Source organism: Rhinolophus ferrumequinum, chromosome 8 (assembly GCF_004115265.2).
Source record: "Rhinolophus ferrumequinum isolate MPI-CBG mRhiFer1 chromosome 8, mRhiFer1_v1.p, whole genome shotgun sequence".
NCBI classification, from domain to species: domain Eukaryota; kingdom Metazoa; phylum Chordata; class Mammalia; order Chiroptera; family Rhinolophidae; genus Rhinolophus; species Rhinolophus ferrumequinum.
This window is the reverse complement of record NC_046291.1, coordinates 71431094-71456310: the sequence shown is the minus strand read 5'-3', so window position 1 is coordinate 71456310 and position 25217 is coordinate 71431094. Positions and strand designations below refer to the sequence as shown.

The 25217-nt window shown below is 34.7% G+C and overlaps 1 protein-coding gene across 8 annotated transcripts in view; it reads left to right on the top strand.

Annotated features, from left to right (window-relative positions):
* MBD5 (methyl-CpG binding domain protein 5) overlaps positions 1-25217 on the top strand; it is a 375179-nt gene that overhangs the window by 228862 nt on the left and 121100 nt on the right. For all 8 annotated transcript variants that reach the window (XM_033113043.1, XM_033113042.1, XM_033113046.1 and 5 more), the window contains one exon: positions 19114-19232. The gene's annotated coding sequence lies outside the window, so the exon portion shown is untranslated. The remainder of the gene's footprint in view (positions 1-19113; positions 19233-25217) is intronic.

Sequence of the window (25217 nt, the reverse complement as noted above, 5' to 3'; positions counted from 1 at the left end):
CCAGTCAGTAATAATATCCACTCTTTCATTTCTAATATTGGTGATTTGATTCTTTACTCTTTTTTTCTTTGTTATTCTTGCTAATGGTTTTTCAATTTTATTGATCTTTTCAAAGAACCAAATTTTAGTTTTGCTGACTTTCTTACCTCCATTTCATTTATTTCCACTGTAATTTTTACTGTTTCCTTCTACTTTCATTAAGTTTAGTTTCTCATATTGTTTTAATAACTTAAGGTGGAAGAATGGGTTATTAATTTGAGTTCTTTGTCCTTTTTTTAAATATTGGTACTGACAGCTATAATTTTTTAAATATTGGTACTGACAGGTATAGTTTCCATCTAAGCACTGCTTTAGCTTAATTCCATATGTTTTGTCATTTTGTGTCTTATTTTCATTCATCCTAAAATATTTTTTAATTTCTTCTTTGACCCATTTGTTATTAAAGAATGTGTTATTTAATATTTAGACATTTTTGAATTTCCCAAATTCCTTTCTATCATTGATTTTTAATTTCCTTCCATTCGTACTGGAGAACATAGTTTATATGATTTCAATTCTTTTAAATTTATTGAGGCTTATTTAGTCCCTAGATATAGTCTATCCTGGAGAATGTTCTATGTATACTTCAGAAGAATGTATATTCTGATATTGTTGGGTAGAGTGTTTTATGGATGTCTGTTAAATACAATTAATTGCTTATAGTGTTATTCAAGTTTTTTCCTTGCTGATCTTCTTCCCAGCTGTTCTGTCCAATAATTAAAGTGGAATATTAAAGACTGCAACTATTATTATTGAACTATGTATTTCTGTCTTCAATGCTGTCAATTTTCCCTTGTGTATTTTGAGACTCGGTTATTAGGTACGTGTGTATTTATAATTATTGTATCCTCCCAATTGATAGACTTTTTAATCATTATAAAATGTCCTTCTTTTTCCTTCTAACAATTTTTGTTTTAAAATCTATTTTATACAGCTTTCTTACGGTTGCTGTTTGCATGATCCATGCATTTCCATTTTTTTTAATTTCTTTTAGAAAATTTGCTTTCAGCTTGAAGAATTTTCTTTTATACTTCTTATAATGTAGATGTGCTACCAGTGAATTCTCTCTGTATTTATTTATTTGTTTGTTTGTTTATTTTGTATTTATTTCACCTTCATTTTTGAAAAATAGTTTTTCTAGGTATAAGTTTTTGATCAGCAGGTATTTAGTGTTTTTTCCTGTTACACTTTGATTATGTGCTCCCACTGCATTCTGGCCTTCATTGTTTGTTGATAGCTCCTGATATTATTGGGTTTTCCTTATATATGATGAGTCCTTTTTCTTTTACTGCTTTTAAAATTTGTCTTTGTCTCTGTCTTAAACATTTTTACTTTGATGTGTCTCAGTATGGATTTTTTTGTGTCCTGTTTGGAATTCCTTGAGCTTTTTGGGTGTGTCAATTAATGCTTTTCATCAAATTTAGAATGTTTCCAGCCGTTATTTTTTTGAATATTATTTCTCCCAGTTGGTGAGTTTAGTGGTGTCCCACATTTCTCTGAGGCTCTATTCATTTTTGTTTATTCTTTATCTCTGGTATTCAGATTGCATAATCTCTGTTGATCTGTCTTTCAGTTCATTGATTCTTCTGCCAGGTCAAACCTACTATTGAGTACTTATAGTGAATTTTCTTTAAATCATTATACATTTGAACTCCAGAATTTCCAATTGGTTCTTTTTTTATATATATAATTTCTGTCTCTTTAGTAATATTCTGTATCTGTTAAAACATTGTCACCATGCTTTGCTTTAGTTCTTTGAACATGTTTATAATGGCTTTTTTGAAGTCTTTGTTTTCAGATATCTGAGCTGTATCACAGGCAGTTTCTGTTCACTTTTCATTCCTGTGTTTGGGTCATTCTTGTTTTTTGTATGTCTCACAATATTTCTGTGAAACATGGACATTTTATATAGCATGTTGTATCAACTATAGATACTGATACTCTCTTTCACAGAATGTTTTGTTGTTGCTGTTTTAACTGTCTAATGACTTAGCTAGAATGTTTTAGTGTAGTCTGTTTCCCCCACTGTGTCAAGTTTCTGATAATACTCCTCAGAGTGTTCAGAATTGCTTATGCACATGGTCATCCTGGAATAACAGAGCTCTTTTTCACTGTCTCTTTCCCTGAGCTCTGATATGCTATCTGCTTCTCTTCGTATCCCACACGTCTGTTAAGCTCCACTGATTTCCAGTAGAATGCTCGAATTTTTTTTTAATAAAGCTGAAGGATATAAATTACTCCACAGCGATGATCAAATTAAATTATGGCCCTTTTACTGGAACATTTTTTAAGGCCACTCTTTGAAGTTTGTTCTGATTCCAGAAGGACACTTCGCTATATCTTTCCTTGTTTCTCTCTGGTAAATACCCCCATTTCCTTGGGTATTTTTCTGTTTTGAACTGATAAATCTAGTAATTTCCTAGTGTTCACTGATGTGGCCTACCATTTTTCTTGTTTGTCTCATGGACTTACTAGCCTCGTCTTCTTTGCTTAGCAGAATAATCTCCATTGTTTGAAGATCTCCCTTAAGCTTGAACTTTCACTCTGTTCTACATACAGTTAGTTTTTTGGGGGAAACCTTGGGAACACCATCTGTATGGCCTCCCTCTACCCATAGATAGAATCTCTCAGCTGTCATTCTGAAGAGAAGGGCATAGACAGTGGCCCGCTTTTCTTGGAGTGACACCCCAGTTTTATGAGCAGGACAGTTCCAATCTTCTTGGCTTGCCCTCCTGGTGTTGAACTTCTGCTCTACAATTAAGCTGGGCAAGGAAGATTGGGGCCCCAGTGTTCTCAGCTTGAGTAAAACTTATCGTGAGAGCTGGGTACTGGGAGGGAGCCTCGGACCTCTCAGCTGTACGTGCTGGAATTTGGTTTCTGTACCACATTGCTACAGTCCTGAGAAATGTTGATGGCTTGCCCCTCTCTAGGAGATACCATTGTCCTTGACTGGGAGTTGGGAGCCCTTGTCCAGCTCTACCCAGAGTGGATCCTCTCTCTTACTGAGCTGGTGGTTACCGGTGAGAGAGGGAGTGGGTCATGCCTCAGGTGCCACTGACCACCACTGTTCTTACTAAGATTTAGTAAATTGTCTTGCATAAAGATATCTTCATTTGCTTTGTGCCCTTAGGACAATTTCCAGAAGTTGTAAATGGTTGTGTTTTTATAAGTTTTGTCAGTTACAGTTGTTTCACTGGTGACCTCCTCGCTCCTTATCCATTCCAGAAGTGCATCTGGGCCCTTAACTATTGGATAATATCCCATCAACCTCTCTGTTCTTCTCAGAGGATCTTTCTTACTATGTGATTTATAATTTATCAGTATGTTGCTTATAGCTCTAGCAATCAGCATCATCATGCCACAGACCACTTTGTACACTATACATCAATGAAGTATAGCATCCCAAATATCACTAATACATGTGTAGACTTAGAGCCAACATGTATGAATGGGTGCAACCTAACTTAAGATCACCTGTTTATATAGATGATACTTTGTAGGTCATATGCAAGAAAAGGAAATAAACAATTCTGGGTCACAACGAATCTAATTTTTTGTCATATTATTGCGTCTCTTCGTACTCAATGTAACAAAGCAGAGACGGGAACTTCCCCCTTTTTCTGAGAGAAGATAATCCCTCAGTTAACCTAGGCTACTTCAGGCCAAGCCAGGCCTTCCTTCCTTCTCCAGCAGCCATTCTCTTCCTAGAGCTTCCCTGGCTACAGGTGAGCTTCGCTCCGTCCTTTTGTTTAAAGAATTTTGTGTAAAGTTCTTTCGAATTTTAAAAGTTCTAAAGTTGAATTTTAAGAGTTTAACTCTGAAGAGTTAAGAATTTTAAGTGTTCTCACTTCTCCCCACCCATCTCCATTGTCACTCATTCTCCACTCTAATTTGCCCAAGAAAACTGGAGGCAAAGATCTTCTGGTCTATTGCTTGATAAAGCCTTCAGGCACCTAAATACGAGATGAGAAAAGGCTCCATTTTCTTGGGGATTTTTTTGTTGTTTTATTTAATAATTGATATCCAGTCACTTCCTGTGGCTACTGAAGTGTTATATAATAATCCACTCACATGCAGGGTTATTAAGTTTCTATGTTGTATCAGTCCCATTTTCAAAAATGCATGGTACCCTGTAGAATGAACTTCAAACAGTACATGCAGCCATTTATAACCTTTTCTGTTTGTCCAGTTTATCTGTCTCACCTCTTCTCTGATCTTCTCCCTGTGCTCCACTTATAGTGGGCTAACAACATGCTACTTTCTTCAAGCACATCATTTATATGCCCATGCTTTTCTGATCATAGATGCTTAAGCAAGTGATGGCCACAATATCCGGATAATAATATGAGATGCCAGGGCCCAGTCCATTCCTCTTGAACTAGAATCTGCCTGTGTGATGATTTTAAAAGCTCCTCAGTTGATTCTAAAGCTGCTTGATAACCGTTGCTATTCTCTTGTCTCTCCCTGCAGCATCCTCCCTATCTTATGCTTTTACTTTGCCTTAAAAATCTTGCTCAACAAAAGCCAAAAGAGAATGAGAGACAGAGAGAGAGAGACCGCTAAAATATTACCATCTCTCAAAGTTTTCTTCAGTTCTGTCTCCATTCTTAATCTAGTGGCTATTAAGTGTTGTTCTTCGCTCATGAGCATGGCTGATGTGCTTAGAGGGGTCCTCCACCCACTGAATTAGAGATAGTTCCTAACGTAGAGGCTCAAAATGCCAACTACTTACTTCCCAGCCTCCCTCACACATTGAACATGAGTCCATAAACAAGACTGCTAATCAGGCATACACATCACAGTCTTTGAAGTAAAAAGTAGATGTGAAAAAGGAGATGCACAGATTCCATTTCTGGAAAAGGTAGTAGTAGCAGCAGCAACAGCTATTTCCAATTTCCAAATATAACAGAAAAGTTATTCTAGGGGCAATTGCCAACTTGCAGCTTCCAAGGAGGAGCCTTGCACACTGGGTAGCCTCCAATGCTGATTCTATAGTTTCCTATCTTTTAATAAATTTATTTTCTGCTGAAATGACACTGAGTTGGCTTGTAAGATTCAGGGACACCTAATAGAATAATCACCTCTCTGTACCCCTCATAGCACTCCATTCACAGGCCAATATACCAATAAATCATCCTGTCGTATAGTTAATAGCCAGCAGAATAAGGGTTAACTCCGTCAAGAGGGAAGGAAAGAACATTGTAGTCAGTAAGCCATGTGGCTCGAACTCGGAGAATACCAGGGACTGAGGGCATAGTGTGTCCAGAGATAAAGTGAACTAATGTCAATGGTATCAATGGATAGAAAGTTGTTAGAGCAATTCAGTGACTATATCGCGACCATCCTAGCTCTACAAGAACGTATGCACACATTTTTAGTTTTATCTGAAGTTTAAGAACATTGTGAAGCTCTTGAGGGTTTTTCACTGGCGGATGTTATGATCAGATTTGTATTTGGAAAAAAAATTACTCTTACTGTGTCATGAAGAATAAATTGGAGGTGAGGAAACATTGGTAATTTTTACTAGGATTTGAGAGCTTTGCTCATAGAATTAAGAGGTTCTGTACTCTCCCAAGCTGATCACTGCTCCTGAAAACGTCCTCCTACTAACCCTGAATTTTCCTGTTGGAGCAGAACAGTCCAGAGTGAAGAAATCCTTTCTCCCACCAGACAAGCCCTTTAACCATTAAAACTAACTGCGGTGCAGAACAGGTCAGGGAAATATTTTCTCCATGTTTTTAATAGTTATTACAGATAAAAGACTTAAATTATTATCAAGTTCATTTAATTTTATATAGATGTATAACTTAGATTGGATTCTTTTGATATCCGGGTATTAAAGCAGTTCTGGTTTTGTTTTGGTTTTTTTTTGAAGAGTTGGGGTAGCTTTCATCTTATTCTTTTAAAAATGAAAATGAAAACTAAAAAAGGATACACCACATTAAAACTTATGCTAATAATGTGCCTATATTATATTATTTTTACATAACATATACTGTGTGTGTGTGTGTGTGTGCGCGCGCGCGCGTGCGTGCGTGTGTCTTTATTTCAAGAGCTATTCAAAACCAAAGTTAAGTTTGAATCTACTGTTTGTGTTTTCGGTTGGTCTCAGAGAGTGAACTAATGATTCCAGATTGCCAGATTGCAGATGGCCAGCCAAATAATTAGAGCTGATACTGATTTTAATACGTACGACCTTCTGAATTTTAGCTAATCCCCCAAATCATTACAAAAGGCGTTCATTAGTAAATCACACAGTTTGGTTTTTCATTCATTTAGTCAAAGGCCTTTATTTTGGGAAGAATAAGTTTACTCTTCCAGCAATTCTTTCCAAGGATACTTTAAAAAGCAATATCCCAAACAAAGGCGAGGCATTTGGTGGCTAATCTATGCAGAGTTGGTGGGGAGGAGTCTGTTAAAGCCGGTCAAAGCAGCCTGCTCACCACCACAGCACAGCAGGGCCAAGGAGAGAATCAGAGGTTGACAGCGCAGACAAAGGCTTTCCCAAGTTCCAGACTCTGACTTTATATGAGTGATTTTGTTTGCTGTTGCTGACCTTATTTGTCCACATCATTTCTTGGTTATTTTAACTAACAAAGAAAAGTGTAGGATTTTATTAAGAAAAATTAAAATATCCTGAATAAAATATTCAAATAAAATATGAAAATTAAATTAAAATTGTAAATATTAAATAAAAATAATAAAATATGAAATTAAAATATTCTTTGTCCAAAGTACATTTAAGGAACTATTATTAGGTTGGTGCAAAAGTAATTGCAGTTTTTGCAATTATTTTTAACCTTTTAAACTGCAGTTACTTTGCACCAACCGAATAGGTTGAACATAGGAAATTATCATTTTTGTAAGTCAAAATGATTGAATGTGGGCAATTTCACGTGATTCAACCTAATAAAATGTATTAGTGCACTGTAACATACCATGCTGTGTAGCATATTGAGTTTTCTCTTTCTGAGTAGATTTGGATATGTTTTTCTACATTTTTGTTACCATCAATTAATTATAACAAAATATTTACTTTTATCAAATAAATATAATTTTATTAGGTGCCAGAAACACTTGCTGTGGACATTTTAAAATGAGATTATCAAACTCCAAAGAGACTTTTTAATAGTAAGGAAAGGGCAACAGGATACATATGTGCTGATGACCTGACCCGGACTGTAATGTGTTCAATGCCCTCATCAATCTCTAGGATTTCAGCATTTTCTAGAGCTATCCCTAAGTCAGAGAATATACAGTCACCCTGTAGATCTCACTAATTCTCTGAGAATCTCAGGAAAGATGAGTGTCGACATAAATAATAAAAAATAACAGTGGTAGTAATTATAGCAGGTGACACTTAAATAGTAGGTACTATTGTAAGTGCTTTATGTATATTAACTAATTTAATCCTCACAGCAATCCATTGACGTAGCTAGCATTATCATTATCCCCATTATAATACAGGTGAGGAAACAGAGGTACAGAACAGTTAAGTAATTTTTACCAAGTCACACAACAAGTAAATGAGCCAAAATTTAAACCCAAGCATTCTGGCACCAGAGTTGATATTTAACCAACAATAAACTGCCTCTCGATGTAAAGATGATTTAGCATCTCTGAATCAATGCTAATACACTGCATGGGTTGCAGTATTAATTGAAATACAAGTTCTTTGAAGGTGCTTGTCAAGCTTCTTTCCATTCTAATAGCTATCATTCTGGACTATTGGAATAGTTCTCTAGTTAGGGTACAGATTTCTGATCTTCTCATTCTAGGTCAGCCAGCATACTGCTGCTAGATTAATATAAGTAAATCATCACTAATCCTGTTACTACCTTGCTCAAATCCCTGTCATGACTCTGCATTTCCATTCCCAGCAAAGAATATAAACGAGCACCCACTAGGATCCCGTAGCATAGCTGAAAGCACCTCCTCACCAGCTCAACATTTCTTTGATGTGTCTTGTTTTTATCTTAAAAATTCACACAAATTTTACCTCACTCTGTAATGTATCTGTTTTAATATGAAAATAATGTATAAAAATAGATATCACTTAAATTACTTAATTCTTTAAGTTTTCAAATAAAATTATGTCAGGAAGATGCTTCATGTTTATCCTGAGCTTTCTAGTGTCTCATGAGGTATATATACTCCTGTTTGAAGAACACAGGTGTACAGAATAGATTTTAGGTGCCTTTGCTACATATTTAAGACTGAATTATCCGGCCCCATTCCAGCCTTTCTATATTATAATTTGCTGTTTTCCTGCCTCAGTCCTCTAATACATCCATCCATCTACCGATCCACAATTAAATATACCCACCATGTAGTAGGCATTGCCTCCTAAAGATGTCTTGCACTGTATATACCACTTATATATCTTGGCTTTTGTCCTTGCTCCCTGCATGGAATACCTTCCCTCCTCACTTCCGTTAAAGTGCTAATCCTTCAAGAACTCATTCAAACCCTAGCTTTTCCTGACTACCCCTGGTCAGGACTCTGAATTCCTATAACACATACTTGATGCTTATTATATATTATATTTTGATATTTGTATGACTAAGTCTTACACATAAATTTTTTAAGAGTTCAACGTGCACAGAAGCAAAACAAGGACATTTCAAGCCTTAGACATGGTGTGTACAAAGGCCCAGGAATATGAAATGGCAGGGCATTCCAGTAAATGCTGGGTTGTTTAGAATGGCTGGAAATGTAGAATATATACTGGGAATGTAAGAAAGGTAGAAACCAGACCACGAAGGAATGTATAACTCATGCTAACAAATGTATATTTTACCCACCCAAGTGCCCACTGTAATTAATGGGAAATCATTCAAAAATTCAAACGGGATGATTTATTATATTAGATAAAGTAAACTTTGATGTAAATTCTCTAGTTTTTCATATTTTCTCTTTCCTTAGGTCTTATTTTTATTTTATGTACATGTAAAATTGTCGTTTTTATGCAGTCTTTTTTTTAACCTAGTGACTGTCCTTCCTCTCTACTCAGTGTGTATACACACACATATACAAAGAGAAATTATGTTCATTGCTTTAAAAAAATGGGAACACACACACCTGCCCCTTGCATTTCTCCCTCTACAATTCATTGTACTGATAGCTCTGATTTATTCTTTTTAATGACTGTAATATATGGACGTACCAAAATTTATTTAGCTATTGCCCTATTTATGGATGTCACCTTGTTTCCAGGTTCTTGATATTTTTAAGGTATTATATCTAAGTCAAATTTTATGTTTATTTAACTAAATTCCACCTGTAGTCTAGATCAATCCACCATGAAAATGAAATACTTATGTAAGCTTGGGTATATAAAAAGAAGTCAACTTATGTTGGTAATTTTTTATTTATTATGATTTTACTCATATTCTCTGTTTGCTACCAGATTAGTGGATATTTAGGAGTTGTTCTCAATAGTAATATATCATTATAATGCTTGAAATAGACCCATTCAATGACAGAGATTTTAAGTTAGAGTATAGTGATACCTTAAAAATTAAACAGAGAGAAATTACAATAATATTTTCCAAACTGAGATGTCAATAGGAATTTCAAGAGTAAAAGGTTCCATGGTCAAATTATTTGGGAAAATATGCTGGATTGAACTGGGTTCTACAATCATCTATTAGATTTCTCTAAGAGTGTATTATTCATGAAACACCATTTGGTGAATGGTGCTCTACGTTTTTCTAAAACAGTATAGACATTTGAATCATGTTCAGTCATGTAGATGGATTCCCAGGGGTCATTCTCATGGCACTTGTATTGGTCCCCTAGTTGTACATACAGGTCTGGGAAAGCAGACGCTCTCAGATCACTGCTCATCTATGCAGATGTTTTGTCCACTGCTTCTCCCCATACCTCTAACGCATCTATCCATCACTCACAAAAGCTTGCAATTTTAGTGATACTGGATTATGAATATTTTTGAAACATACCCTGTACTTTTTTTATCTTTGTTTTTATAAATCTTTTCTGTTCTATCTACCTATAATCCTTTCTTCTAATGTCTATATATACGCATCTTAATTTTCTTAAAATGCTATTTTCTGTTTGAAGCACTGCCCAAGCTCTCCAGTGGGAAGTAAACTATTCCTTGTTTGATTTTCTCATAACACTTTGCGTTTCTTTCAATGATAGTACAGTTAACTTTCTGCTTTATGATTCATACAGTTGTTGTACATGTACACAGCAGTAGACATTGTGCTATGACCTCTACTTCTTGCTGCGGAGGAGCTCATAAGCCAGCTGAGGAGGCAGATATATAAACAAATCTGTACAATTGAATGTAATATGTATTTAAAGGTACACTGTGCTGGTGGTAATAGAATAGACATAAGGAAATATGGACTACAGTGTTTGATTGTAAATTATACAACTAAGATTTTAGCTGCATTTAGAGCATTCAAGTCTAGAATTGAAATAAAATGTTGTACTGGTTATTATACATAACTTCCTCTTCTACTAGCTTATAAGTGCCTCGAGGACCTGGCCTGTGTAGTTTTTTTTCCCTAATATTTCCTATTGCACCTAGCACTACTGTAGATACATAGAATGTACTCTATAAATGTTAGTTAAATTAATTTCTAGGAGCTGCTTATTTAAAAAAATATTTAATCTCACAGACTGCAATTTAATATATCTGCATATTCAAAATACTATTTGATTTCTAATTTAAGATGTGATTGTAGGAAAGGTGACAAACACACAAAACTTTAAAATCTGGATTGACTCTTTCTCAGTAGCACTTTGTAATCTGTAGGTTTATTCTATGGGTTCTGCCTTTGCACAAAATATTCTTCGATACACTATTTTGAATATGCACACTAGTTTCATCTGAATTCTAAAACCAATTAAATGTGACATCAAACTAAGTTTAGTGGGTCAAATGTTTTGTAGGCCTTTTCGGGTCAAAAGCAACAAGGGATCTTGTGAGGTACAAAAGCTAATTATAAAGGCAATTGCAAAAGAGAAACTCCAAACATATGTTGAACAATTTCAGCATTTCTGGGCCTGATTTATGGCCTTCCAGGATAACCATTTTGAAGGACAAAACTTATTTAAAATATATTTATTAAAATACCAGATCTACATAGTTGTAGTTTGTAACTCCGCTTTATTAAAATGAGTTGGTTTTCTTGGACTGTAACAAAAATCATCCTTGTTATCTGATTATTGGATCTCTTACCTAAAGGAGCCTGCCTAATTTGGAGATAAGACCAAGGACATATCAGATGGAGCAAACACTGTACAGCAGCATTTATTTCAACAGCACTTACTCAGTTTCTGAGAAGTGACACAAGAGTCGAGCTAAACTTTACTTTTGCTCTAGCCAGAAAAAAAAAAAAAAAGAATCATTAGTCAAATTAATCCTATAGACCTGAAGAGACAGATCTACTTAAGAAAAAAAATGCCTTTTTTAAAGACTTTGAGCTCATTTGGAATATCCATTTAATTCCAATTTTAATTCTGACTTTAGAGTACTTTGTTTTACGAGTTTATAAAATGAAATTTTGGGGGGACTAGGTACCATTTTTGAACTTTCTTTAATTAGTGTTTTATTTGTAAATAATAAAACAATTGTACTACTCCAGAGTTTACCAATTAAGTCTGATAAAATTCACTCATAAGGAATTAGTACAGAATACACATTTTCAAAAAGTTCAAACATGTTTATGGAGCACACAACCATGAATTTCAAAGTGTGAAATAGAGATTCGGCAGGCGGGGTACTAGCCTAACCTTTTAAGTTTGATGGATAAGGAAGCCAGCTGAGGGCTGTCACATGCATGACCTGGAATAACTTGGACAACAATTGTACATTTTTATATTTTTATACAAAATGGATATTCACAAATAATATCCAACATTTCCAGACTTTTAATAGGGTACTTTGGTTTTTGTGAAAATAAATTGTAACTGTTTCAAGGCATAGTTTGCTTTGTGAAGAAGCTGTACTGATATTATTAAAAATTATGATAATAACAATTTACATTTGCATACTGCTTCCTGTTTACCAAATATATTGATTATCTCAGGTGATCCTAGAAACAATGAAGATAATACTTACAAGGTAGGTAGGAGGTAAGACTCATTTGGTTGCAGTGAAGAACTGTTCCCTCCTTCCCTCCCCTCTACACACATACTCAGCCTTGGACCAAAAAGGGATATTTTGGTTCATAGGATGGTATGGTCGTTAAATAGGCTGATTTGCATCTCCCAACTCTTTCCCTCTGGATTGGCTCCATTTTCAGCCTCACACTTGGTGACCCTGACAGTTTTGAGTGTCGCTGTCCTGATTTGATTAAATACTATCATTAGACATATCACTGTGGACAGAGGGATAGGGGGATATACAGAGGGAGCCAAAAAAATGTATACACATTTCAAGAATGGAAAAAACTGTGTTAAAATTGTAATACAATAAATGACGCTAGCATTCATTTGATTAACGCCAGCTTTTGAGCGAACATCGCTACTGTAATTCAATTCAACTTTGAAAAGTAATACATAGATAACATCTCTTAAAATGTGTACATTTTTTTGGCACCCCGGGTATTTACTGTCTTTGGCCGTTAGGCCCACCTCTAAAGCTGGGGAACGGGGTGAGTTGTCCAAAGGGAAGTCAGTATACAGTTACCAGAAGTAGCAGGAAAGCATGGTGGGAGGCAAACTTCATTATCATCTCCACCTTACAGTGAGAAAATGGATATTCAGAGAGGCTAAATGACCTACCCAAAGATAGGTCTTCTAGTTAGAAATCCTGGCCCAGGCTGCCTTAAAGGAAAAGGGAAAAGACAATGAGTAAGAAAAGAGAGGTGATTCCAGCTATGACATTTATTTCTAGTCTATATTTTGTGAACCAGACATGATTGATTTTAGGGTGATAATTGAGTCTGTGGGATGGTTGAACAAGACATTTGTGGGAAATAAAATGTCCCAAAGTCTGTGCTAGAAGGGAGGGGAGGTACAATGGACATGATCCTTATAATCCAGAGTTAGGAATTGGGATTATAATTAAAATAGCTAACATTTATCAACCAGTTATTATGTCTCAGGCACTGTGCTAAGCACTGTTCCTGTAATGTATCAATTAACACTTAACATCCCTATGAAATAAGGATTTTTACAGATGAGGAAGCTTAATCAGAAAGAGGTTTAGTATCTTGTCCAAGATTATATAACTAGAAAGAGGTAGAGCTGAGATTTAAACCCAGGAAGTCCAGAACCCACTGCAGTGCCTGTTTTCTGTTCCATTGTTACAGTCGTTGGCTGCCATTGCAGATGTTTGGTGCAACAACTATTTTCTAGAAACTTACCTTAAAAGGTTATATGATACAGTTCATATGCAACCACATTTAAGCATTTATAAACACCTCCTGAGTTTCCATACATAATTGTTCATGTTAATTTTATGCTATTTTCATTTTGTTTTATATTTATCAGTTACGCATGCACGTAGTATAAAAAAATCGAGTCGTCCTACAAGACTTATTTAAAAAGAAAAAGAAAAACAGCAGTTCCCTGCTCTGTACCTCCTTTTAGCATTTTTCCAATCCCCAGAAGCATTACTTTCTTTTTTTTTTTTTTTTTTGCTGATTCCTTTGGTATTTATAAAAAAGAATATCTCTAAATAACATGATTGTTGTACTTCCACTTCTTGATTTTTTTTCAGCTTCACATATAATCTATAAATTTGACACTATGGAAGCTGTAGACTTCGATTCTTTTTATATCCCTCACACCATCATTGCAAATACACCATCTTGTCAATATAGTTGTATCATGATTTTGATATTTAATATTCAATTTCATACATTTTATAACTACATAAACTCTTTGTGGTTGAACCATATCATGTATCTAATTCTCTGCTTTCCCTAAAACTAACAATTGTCTTATTTTTCATTTGCTTGGTTTCCAATGTTCTTGTTTCTGATTCAGCTGTCATCTCTGTCCCTCATAGTACAGATCCCCTTTTACTGTCACCGTGGGGCTTCTTTTTGTCGCTGTTTTGAATTGGATGTCCTGTTTTTAATGTCTTTTCCTTCTTCATTTACTCGCTCATTTTGACGGGGTACTTCCACCAGTAGCTTTGATCTTGCCTGTCTGAAAATGTCTTTATGCTTTACTGACATTTGATTGATATCGTGGCTGAGTACAGACTTTCTGATCTGGAATTCATTTTCTCTCAGAATTTTTATATTCTCTTTCCATTGTCTTTTAGTATCTATCCAATGCTGAAAAGTTGAAAGACAATCTAATTTCTGTTCTGTGTATTTTTTTTCTTCCTGGAAACTTTTACTATTTTTATTTGTCCCAGAGTTTTGAAATTTTATTATGATGTGCCTTGTTGGGGATCTATTTTCATTCATTTACTAGACATTCAGTGAGCCCTTTTAATCTAGAAATTCATGTTCTTTAATTCAGGAAAATTTTCATGAATTATTTCTTTGATGATTTCTTTCTCCATTTTCCCTTTTCTTTCTGTTATTTGGATGTTGAAGCTCATAGACTAGTTTGCTAAATTTCTTATCCTTTCTCTCCTGTGTCCTTTCTCTTAGTCTCTTTATTTGCTGGGATATCTTCCAACCTTTCTATTGAAGTTTCCATTTCTATCATAATAATTTTAGTTTTTGGCAGCACTCTCTTTGTTCCTTTTTAAAAAAGAAATCAATTTGTTCTGTTTCATGGATGCAGTTCTTCTCTTATCTCTTTGAAGATAATTTTTTTGAAACTTTATTTCCCTGAATAGTTACGTTTCCTTCCTGTTTGTTTGCTTGTCTGTTTCTTTTAAGGCTTCATCTTTAGTGTTAGAAGCTTTCCTCAGACATCTAGTGGTCATTGGCTGTCACCTCACATTTAAGGTACTAAGAAAGGGGGATGCCTAGATAACACATAACTGGTGCTTAATTAAAACTGTGAATTCCCTAGATCTGACTATGCTGTTTTGTTCAGGAACCCCCAATATCATTTTATTTGATACCTTTCCTAGTCCAGTTAGATTCATCAAAGAAGAATCTTTCACTCTCCTCTTGAGAGGTTGTAAGATGCTAATCAAGTAGAAGAGGACTTGGAAGTCTCAATATTCATCATATAAAATGTGATTCAATTCTGTTTGCAGTAGAGTACTCTGCCCTCCAGAATTCTCCAAACAATAAACATTTAGTCTTCTGCTGGGATGAGAGAGGGAGGGGTATTTGTCCAGTTGTGAATGATAGAAAGGGAATGCAAGGGACTAATTCTTAAATAGACTTCCAAGCAGGCTTGCTCTGATTTCCACCTTTAACCCACTTTCATGAGTCTGGGTACCACCAATTCCTAAGTTTTTTGGAAACTGTATTGCAGATAAATTATATCCTGGCTTTACCTACTGCTAATTTATGATTCAACTAGCTTGGGTCTGCTGGGTCAGTTAACTATAGTTCTTTTGCCTTCTAGCTTCCAAATTTTAGTTACTATCATTGATCTCTATGCTGCTTTTTTCCTTGGCTCATGCTTTTTAATAAAATATTTAATATTGTATTTTAGTGGGTTTTAAAAGGGGATGAAGTTAAGTGTGTATATTCTATCTTCCATCATTAACCAGAAGACAATATTGTTGATTTTATCTACTCAGTAGTTTCTTCTTTTTAATATTTGTTAGATTTGAGAAATACCTTTTGTGAAAAGACAATTTCTATTTGGAGAAAGTAGTAAATCAAAATATTCAGTTCCAATACCCAGTCTCAGAGTAAGATTTGAGGAGATTGCTGTTTATATATCATATATTTTATATTTAAATGATTTTATTATGATACAGACCTGCTTCCTTCACAGCATGTGGGAATGTATATTGCTCCACTGGCCTGGGAACAATAACTAGGAGCCATATATTACAGAACTCAATCTCTTATAGCCAGGACATAGGACAAGATGATCAAATTGTCCAAAGCAAAAGCTGAACAACATAGTGTAAACTTAGAGAAAGTAGGTATGTCCACCAACCGTGGGCTAATGTGCTATAACATTTCATAATCTTAATACATGTATGAAATAATTTTTTATTATCACTCTACGTTTTTTGAATAAATAGCCAGAGACTTAGAGAGGTTAAGTTACTTCTACAACCTGATACAGGTAGAGGGTGACAAAGGTAGAAATTGATCCAGGATTCGCTTACTTCAAAGGTAGTACTCTTTGGAAGGAAATGTGCATCATAAAATCTGGAACTATGTGACCCTTGTTAAAGGTCTCGAGAACCTGATATGAAGTCAAAGGAAGGTTACTATCAGTAATTGTAACGAGAAAATCACACCATTTATTACTTGCACATTTTCACCCAACCATTTCATTGAATCCTTGTAACAGCCCTGTGAGCTGACTATGTAGATTTAAATTTAAAGTTATTTATCTTGAGTGTATAAAACATCATTTGCCTATATCTAAAATTGAGTTGTCTCACAAACCCCTTTTCCTGGTATTCCCCGCTACCACCACTGTTTCCACAGATAAAGGGAAACATACTCTTACCAATGGGTAGTTGCTTGATCACTTCTGAATTAAAACTAAGTCAGCTTAGTCTTTAAACTAAGATTCTTCCCCTACTCCTTATTCTCTCCTTCCCTCTACTCTTCCCCAAATTCCTGGGGAGACTCGTATCATCCTGCCATCAGTGGATGAGTACGGGATTCCACACGCTTCTCTCTGCTTGCTTATCTCTGCTGAGTCGCTGCATGGCCCTTGGCATTTTGGCACCATGTGGCAGTGTCCACCGAGTTACAGTTCCTGTTACTTGGCCTCTGGACTTCATCCACTGGGTCGACTGCTACGGTCCTTGCTGTCGTCTCCAGTTGGAAGGACCATGCACTCCTTGCCCCATTTCTTCAAACCTCATTCTCCTTTATGTCTGCCAGATCAGTCTTAGACACCTTTGCCTCCACTGTCATGGCAAAGGCTTCAGTAACTTTTCAGATGTCCCGCCACGATACCCTGGCATGCTTAAAGCCCCAAAGATGTCTTCAGACAAATCCTCCCAGGTACCTTCCTCAGTCATTGTCTTCTGTACTCAGCACTCAGACAGTTCGGTGCTCTTTCCTGCTTAGTGGCCAGTATCTTATTTCCCCTGCATGGGAAAACATGTGTTACATCCTCTCATATTCTTGTCTACTCTACAGTTTTTATGCTATAAGCTTTATAATGAGAATGTGTAATAAGGCCGCTTTGAATGCACTGAACGATCAATTGGCAGAACGAATTATGTGAAGAAAGCAAGGTAAAAAGCAGTGTGTATAACCTGCTCCATTTCTATAAATACATGTGTAGATATGGCAGTGCTTTAAACATTTCTGGAGGAATACATGGATCTGGTATCAGAGGGCTGCCTCTGGGGAGGGAAAACAGATGTTTAGGGGACAAGACAGGAAGATAAATTTTTCACTGCCTTTTTATATCTTTCAAATTCTGTATTACGCAAATAATTTATTCAAAAAAAAATAAAAGATCATTATAAAACATTTATAATTGGCTTCTTCATTCCTGCCAGGCTCCAGATCATCTGATTCTCAGCCACAGACAGAAAGTAGCTCTTTTGGCAAAGCTCTTTTTTTCCCTTCTTTGCTTCCTGATGTGTCACTCTTTCTTGTAGAATTTACTGAAGGCTGCATGAAGTAGCAACCTGTTCCAACATTCTGAATTTTTTCCTTCCATTTAAAGGGAAAATAATTCAGTAGGAACATGGCCTGAGTCCCAAATGTAACAGATGTTAGTTTAGCTATTTTGCTAATTTGCCAGACCGAGATAAAGGGGTCCTCACAACACTTCACCTGACCCCTTTGGCCAAGCCAAGTCTATATCTTAGGGTCTGTTACTTGCAAGAATTTTTGTTATCTGCACGATTATTATACTGAATAAGTATTTAATAAATTATGATGAATATAAATGCATGAATGAATAATTTTATCTATAAGAATAAATCATCTAATTTTAAATGTATTAACCAATAGAGATTTTTTTTAAGTCTGTGGTTTAAATTTTCCGTTTTCCATTAATTATAGCTCTTTTTTTTTTTTTTTGCCTCACTTCAAGATCCAACTAAAGATCATATATTGTATTCAGTTGTCATATCCATTTAATCTCCTTTAATCTGAAAAAAACATTCCCAGCCTTTTCGGGTCGTGACATTGACGTTTTTTAAACATCTGGGCCAATTGTTTGTAAGATGTCCCTTAATTTAGATTTTTCTGTAATATTTTTTTTATTAGATTCAGATTAAACATTCTTGGTAAGAATACTCCACTGATGATGATGTGCCATCTCAAAATACCATATAACGAGTAAGAGGAAATTTTTGACACAGTAGACAAACACACTACTATTGCTTGATGGAAGGTGCAATTTGAGTTTTCAATTATTTTTGCTTTAATTTTACACTGATGGGTTATTTCAAATTGGGTTGGTACTTGAATAGACCAGCTATCAGTAAATATTTTATCCAATCCATTGGATATCATTTTGGAAGAACAAAAAAGTTCCCCTTTTAAATTTATGAGTTTATTGTGAGTTTGTTTATAACAGTTTGGGAGCTGATATAACCAAGTTTCCGACTTGCAAAGCTGAGAGCCAGGTGGTAATAATATGTACCTCACATCATTAAGGTAGGAATTGGTTGAGATGTGAACAGAAGTAACATGTCACTAACAATAATGTGCTCTGTGAAGGGTCTTTAATAATATAACCAACACCATCCAGGTATTTTTTTTTAACCACATATATAGCATATGTTATTGTATCTGACACTGTTGTAATAATTTTATGAATATTAATATTTATAAAAACCCTCCTAGTTGGATACTATTATCCCCATTTACAGATGAGGAGACTGAGGCACAGAGAAGATAAATAATTTTTCCAAGGTCCTACAGCGAGTCAGTGGTACCTTATCAAAAAGTTTATATATGAGTCCCCTCTTGAAAACAGACAGCCCGTATATCTCCAATCTGCACTTAAAGGTAGTTTCCATTCAGCTCTCCTTTAAATAAACATGTGTTGTCTATGTTATTTCTGTTACAGAGAGAAGAGGTATTCCCTTATAGGGACTCATAAAGGCATAAAGCATCTAGAGATTTACTGCCTCCATTACGCTGCTGGGTCTCACAGCACTTATGTTTTTATCAGTTTCTCTCCAGAAGGTAGGAATTATGCTTTCTCTCCATGAATTTTTTATATTGTTATAGTTTTCTTGTCTGAACTTAATTTTTATTAAATATGAAAAGCATCTGGCATCTATAGATTAAAATGCCAAAAGTTGAGACACATAATCATGTTGCTCTGAAAGATATTTCTATTATGTAATAAAATAAATACATGTTGATTGTAGAAAGAAAAAAGATAAGACAATACAGAAAAATACAGTAATTCTACCACCTTGAGACAACTATGCTTTATATTTTTTGTATGTCTTTCTGAATTTATTGATATATAGATATGTATATATGCCTAACATGTATCTGTGTAATTATTATGATTATGACTAGAAACAGTAGGATATAAATGCTCTTTGGCTAGACTGCTTCTTTTACTTAGCAAGTTATTGCAGCATTTTTCATGTCATGAATATCATCCACATTACCATTATTGATAGTTGTATAATATTCTAGTTAAAGGATGTAACATAAATTTGTAACCACTTTCCAATTCTTGAGTATTTGGGATGTTTCCAACTTTCCCCCCATGGTTAACATGACTTCAGTGAACATCCTTGTACATAAATCTTTTAATGATTTTTTAGGACAATTTCCAAATTATACTATATTTCATAACCTCACTTCCTAAGCATGCTTTTTGAAGGAAGGGTTCCATGGCCTATAATACAAGGAAACCCTGTCTATTATCCACCATCATGGAGAATACCAATGTAGAGTAGTATACTAAGTTTTAGAAATCAAACATATTTGATTATAGAATCCATTCTTAAAATAACATCTGTCTGTGGGATGTTGATAGTTGGAGAAGTACATGTGTGGGGGAAGGGAGCATATGGGAAATCTCTGTACTTTCTACTCAGTTTTCCAGGCTGTGAGCCTGAAACGTCTCTAAAAACTAAAGTCTGTTTTTTAAAAAGCAAAGGAAAATTTTAAAAAGGAAAAACATTTTAAATGCCATTATATAAATTTACTTTTAAAACTAAATTTAGACTTCCATGTGCATGCGTGCACGTATACACACACACACACACACACACACACACACACACACACACTAACATCTGACAACATCCCACTTAAGACTTTGGAAAATACTAGCTTATGTTATATTATATTCTTAAAAATGGAATAGTGGATCAAAGGGTAAACATGTTGAAAGCCTCTACCAGTTTGCATTTGCACCAACTTTGTATGAGAGTGCCACTTACTTTCTATTTAGTATTGTCATTTGATATTAACTGTTTTTGTTTTTAAGTAAATTTGAAATGACAAAAGTATATGACATTTTAATTTTCACTTTTTTGATTACTAGTGAGATAAGTATATTTTTATATTGTAATTTGTCCTTTATACCGGGGGTGCCAAAAAAATGTGTACATATAACTTGTATTCATCTTTTGTTATTGTTATATATTGAGTATTACAATTTTAATACAGTTTTTTCTTTACTTAAAATGTATATACATTTTTTGGCACCCTCTGTATTTTTTTTATGATCATCTCATTTATGCCCCATTTGAAATTTTTCTTGGGTTCTTTGATGTTTTTTCTTGATTGATAAAAATCAAAAATAATATAAGAATATTAAGACTGTAAATTACATGTGTTACAATTATGGTTTTTCATTTTTTATGTTTTATTACTATATTTTGTTTTTGTTTTATGTGTTTTTTCTTTGTTTGTTTTGGGGTTTTTGGGGGGGTTTTTTTGTTGGTTTTTTTGCTATGTCAGGTTAGCATTTTATGAGGTTAAATCCATCATCTTCTTCATGGATTCTGGTTTTGGTATCACTGTACATTGACTTTTTTAAAAACTGTTTATTATGGACAGTTTCAAACATAGACGATTTGGCAGATTAGTATCCTGAACCACCAGGTACCTTAATCTGGCCTCAATAATTAATAATTTGTAGCTAATCTTGTTTCATTTAAACCTCTGGTATTATTTTGAAGCAAATTCAGACATTAAATCATTTCATCTTTTAATATTTCAGTATGAGAGTGACTTTAACAGTAATTTAACCTAACCTGTGTATTATATCTGCCATAGTTTGTGTTGCTGAAATTATTGACTTCCCCTACATCATACTTACAATGTTATACCAAGCGTCAGTCTTAGCTAAGATTAGTGTTATGTAATTCAGGATTTTAAAATAGCCTCGATGATAATTTAATTATACTAAATACTTATGAAAATGGTGCTCATTTCTCATGGATTAAATATACACATCTGTATGACCCATACTTTTTTTGTGGTTACTAAAGTTATAGCTTAATAAAAAGCCTGTTTCCATTTTTACTAAAGTTATGCCTTATCAGAAGCTGTAATTTTTTACACTGTGATATAAGTTTCATTTTTCTGTCCTCAGGAGTTACTGTTGTAAATTGTGAATTTGTTATTCTATTTTAATAGGGACTTTCCCAAGTCTTTTGGTAAGACTTTACATATGCCTCTCCAGAAACATAACAGGTCCTTTGAATTCTTGGGTTTAGGTGGAATACAAAACTTCATGTGTTATATGTGATTAGTATCTGATTCATTTTTAAGGTATCAGTTCAGAAAAAAGCAAACATTTTCGGGCTTGTATGTGGGGTTTAATAGTGAATATAATAGTTCATAGGAAATTAAGAAAATATCCCATGATTACTAATGCCAGAGAGTACAGAAGATTGCCAGATGTGGTTCTTATTCAAAGAAGTATCCAAAAACAAAGTTAGTCTCAACTAGAAATAGAATTGTCAGTGCAATATCTGCATATTAAAAGCAGAGAAGGAAAATAAGTCTGAACCTTAATCATGGCTAAGTAAAATCATGTAAGTTTTAATAGTTAAAGAGACCTTTGGATTAATTTGTCAGATTATATCAAAACAAAAAGCAGAGAGTTTAACTCAAGTTTGTCCAGTCACAGAAATGTTTTTTTCCAGTTTTCTCAGAAGACATTTAAGAAGTAAATAAAAGGTTCTAAAAAGTTATCAACAACAATAACTAATGATTATTAAGTGCTTACTATTTATCAGATAATCTATAAAATATTTCAAATCGTTTATTTCATTTAATCCTCACAGTGTACTTTGAGGTATGAACTATTATTATCCCCTTTATACAGGTAGCGATCTGACTCTAATATCCAGGCAGTCTGGAACACATAGTCCTCACTCTTAATTGCTGTGCTTACAAGAGGAGACTCCTACGTGTTATAATCAGTAATAAATTGTATTTCACTCAACTCAAGCAGACAGAGATATGGGAAGAACAGAGAAAGGATTGCAATGATCAATCCTAGAAATAAAGCAAGAATGGAAATTTTGGCAAGAGAGATGGCAAAAAATAATATTTTTTATATCCTAAGTTAAAAATGTGAAAGGTCTAATTAAAGAAATTTGTGGCATGATTTGACTCTAGCTTATTCCCTAATTGTCATTCATTTTTGCATTTATAAAAATTATTTTGGTTTTCCAAATAAAAAAGATGGCTTAAACAACTATATTACAAAATTCTAAATTGACCAATATCTTCTCCATTATCACTGCTTTTCATAACCCTTTAAGAACTTTATATATCCAGTTACATGTATTATGCAATGTATTCCTTACACATTTTTATTATTAACATATCTTCTTTAATAAATTAGTGAGGAAAGCAACACTTCAAACAGACTGACAATTGCTCTAGGTTTTTCATGCTTGCTACAGTTGATATCTAAAGGTGCACAATGAAATCATAAAAGAAGAAAGACTTTTCAAAAATGAATTTGCAAGTTTAGTTCTAAATAGCACTCACAATTTTAGCTTGAGGCTTTTCTAGGGGATTGTGAATAATGGTTAGGTGAGATTATAAGCCCGAGGCAAAGCCTCAGGACATTGATGCTCCTGGCCAGCCATTTATTCTCAAAAAATGGTCCTTGGGTTGTGGCGTATTGTTTGAAATACCAAAGGGAATCAAACCCTACTCTGTCACTTTATCCCAGGGGTTATCTCAGGAGTCTGAAGCTTAAATGGTAGCATAACTGTTTGTCAAAACAAAATCCTTTGTAGGTTTTTCGTGTACTGTTACTGTACTTTATTTTTACTGCTTTGGGATGTGTATTTTTATTTACCTGCAGAAGGTAAATTATGTATAAAAAATTGTAACTCCAAGAAAATAGTATCACTATTGAAAATCGTGTTCAGCTATGTAGAGCATCTATTCAGGGGAAATAAGATTTAAAAAAAAAAAAAAAGATAATAAATGCCACCTCTCATTTTTATTAGATTTTCATGGAAATTTATGTTTGAGAGAATTCAGACTTAACTATTTTTTACTGAAAATATTCCCTGATCTTATCATGTAAGATTATGAACTGATTAGTGTGGATGTTTCAAAAGCCCTGAAGTCTTGAATTCCTGTATAACTATGTATTTTCAGTTACCAAAACCTCAGTTTTCTTGTCTTTATATTTTTTTGTTCTCCCTAACTCTTCCCTTTTGTGACTTCAGTTGTTAAAATGAACCCCCTTTTTAAGCATGGGAATTACCAAACCAAAACATTTATTTAACTCACCCAGTGGAATAATAATGATGATAATAGTAATAAAAACAGTAGTAGTAATCATCTAATAGCATGAAGAAGAATAACTATTCTTTAAATAGGTGTTTCGATATGCCAGGTATTATTCTAACTCACACTCTTACTCATAACTCCATTATTGTCCCCACTTTTTAAATGAGGAAACTGAGTCAAAAACAGATTAAATAGCAAATCCAGGATCAGAAAACCAAACAAAGACTTGAAAGAGCCCCAGTAGAAAATCCTCCGTCCATCAGCGTCTCATCTCTGTATGCAGTCTTCGTGCCGCGGATGTAGTGGTAAAGGAAGTACACATGGTTCCTGATTTCATTAAACGTCAAATTGCACCACATTTTTTTTCCATATTACAAGGTGATGGGAGACCATGTATAGGGACCTCAGATAGTCTGAGAGAATCAGGCAAAGGTCCTCTGATGAAGAGGCATTTTAGTTGAGATCTGAGGGGTGAGTGAGATTCACAAGGTCAAGTGGAATTGGGAATAGGAGAGGCAGTGGCCGCATTTTGGGCCCTCGATATCTTTGCCTTCATGGGTCCCTTCCTCCAGAAAATAGAGTAAAAATGTTATATTGTAATTATATATTGCAATTATATACTGCAAGAAAAATATGTCAATATTATACATTAAAACATTTCGCAGACCCTAAAAGTACTGTGAGCCCTAGGCACTTGCGCCTACTGTGCCTAACAGATAAGTCAGCCTGGGGTTGGGTAGTGTTTGTCCAGATACACTTTAGATGGAAGGAATACATACACAGAAGCTTCCAGGGGGTTGCTTGCTCAGGAGACTAGGCAGTGTGGCTAGAACAGAGAGAGCAGGGGAGGGGAGGTGTAAGGTGAGCCTGGTGAGGCAGGTATGGCCCTGTAGGCTGTGTTTAGCATTTTTATGTCTATCTTAAGAGCAATGGAACATCTCCAAAGGGTGTGTGTGTGTGTAGATGTGTGTGCTCAACTCAAGTGAATAATACACATGGTGAAAATCAATAGATTTTTGGTCCAGCTTTTCCCACTTAAGCCTCACTTCTCTTTCCACTTTTGCTTCTGATATTTATTTTCACTTATCCAGGTAAAAGTAATTTGCTTCCACATCAAATTTTTATTTTGCACTTTTAACCATCATATACTAACACACACACACACACACACACACACACACAGACATACACACACGAGGCATTGTATGCTCAATCCCCTACCTCCTCCACCTTTTCTCTATCATTCTTCATTTAGTTTTATCTCTTTTGTTTTGTTTTGTCTTCTCTGTTGTAACTGTGGATAATAAACTAATACCTTTATTTTTTGTCCCATGAACTATATACATGCTGCTTTGAGATTGTTCCCTCTGTCAGAGGAGGATCTTCTCTGTAGTTCTGTCCTCAGTTCTGTAATTTTTGTATTTCTATAAT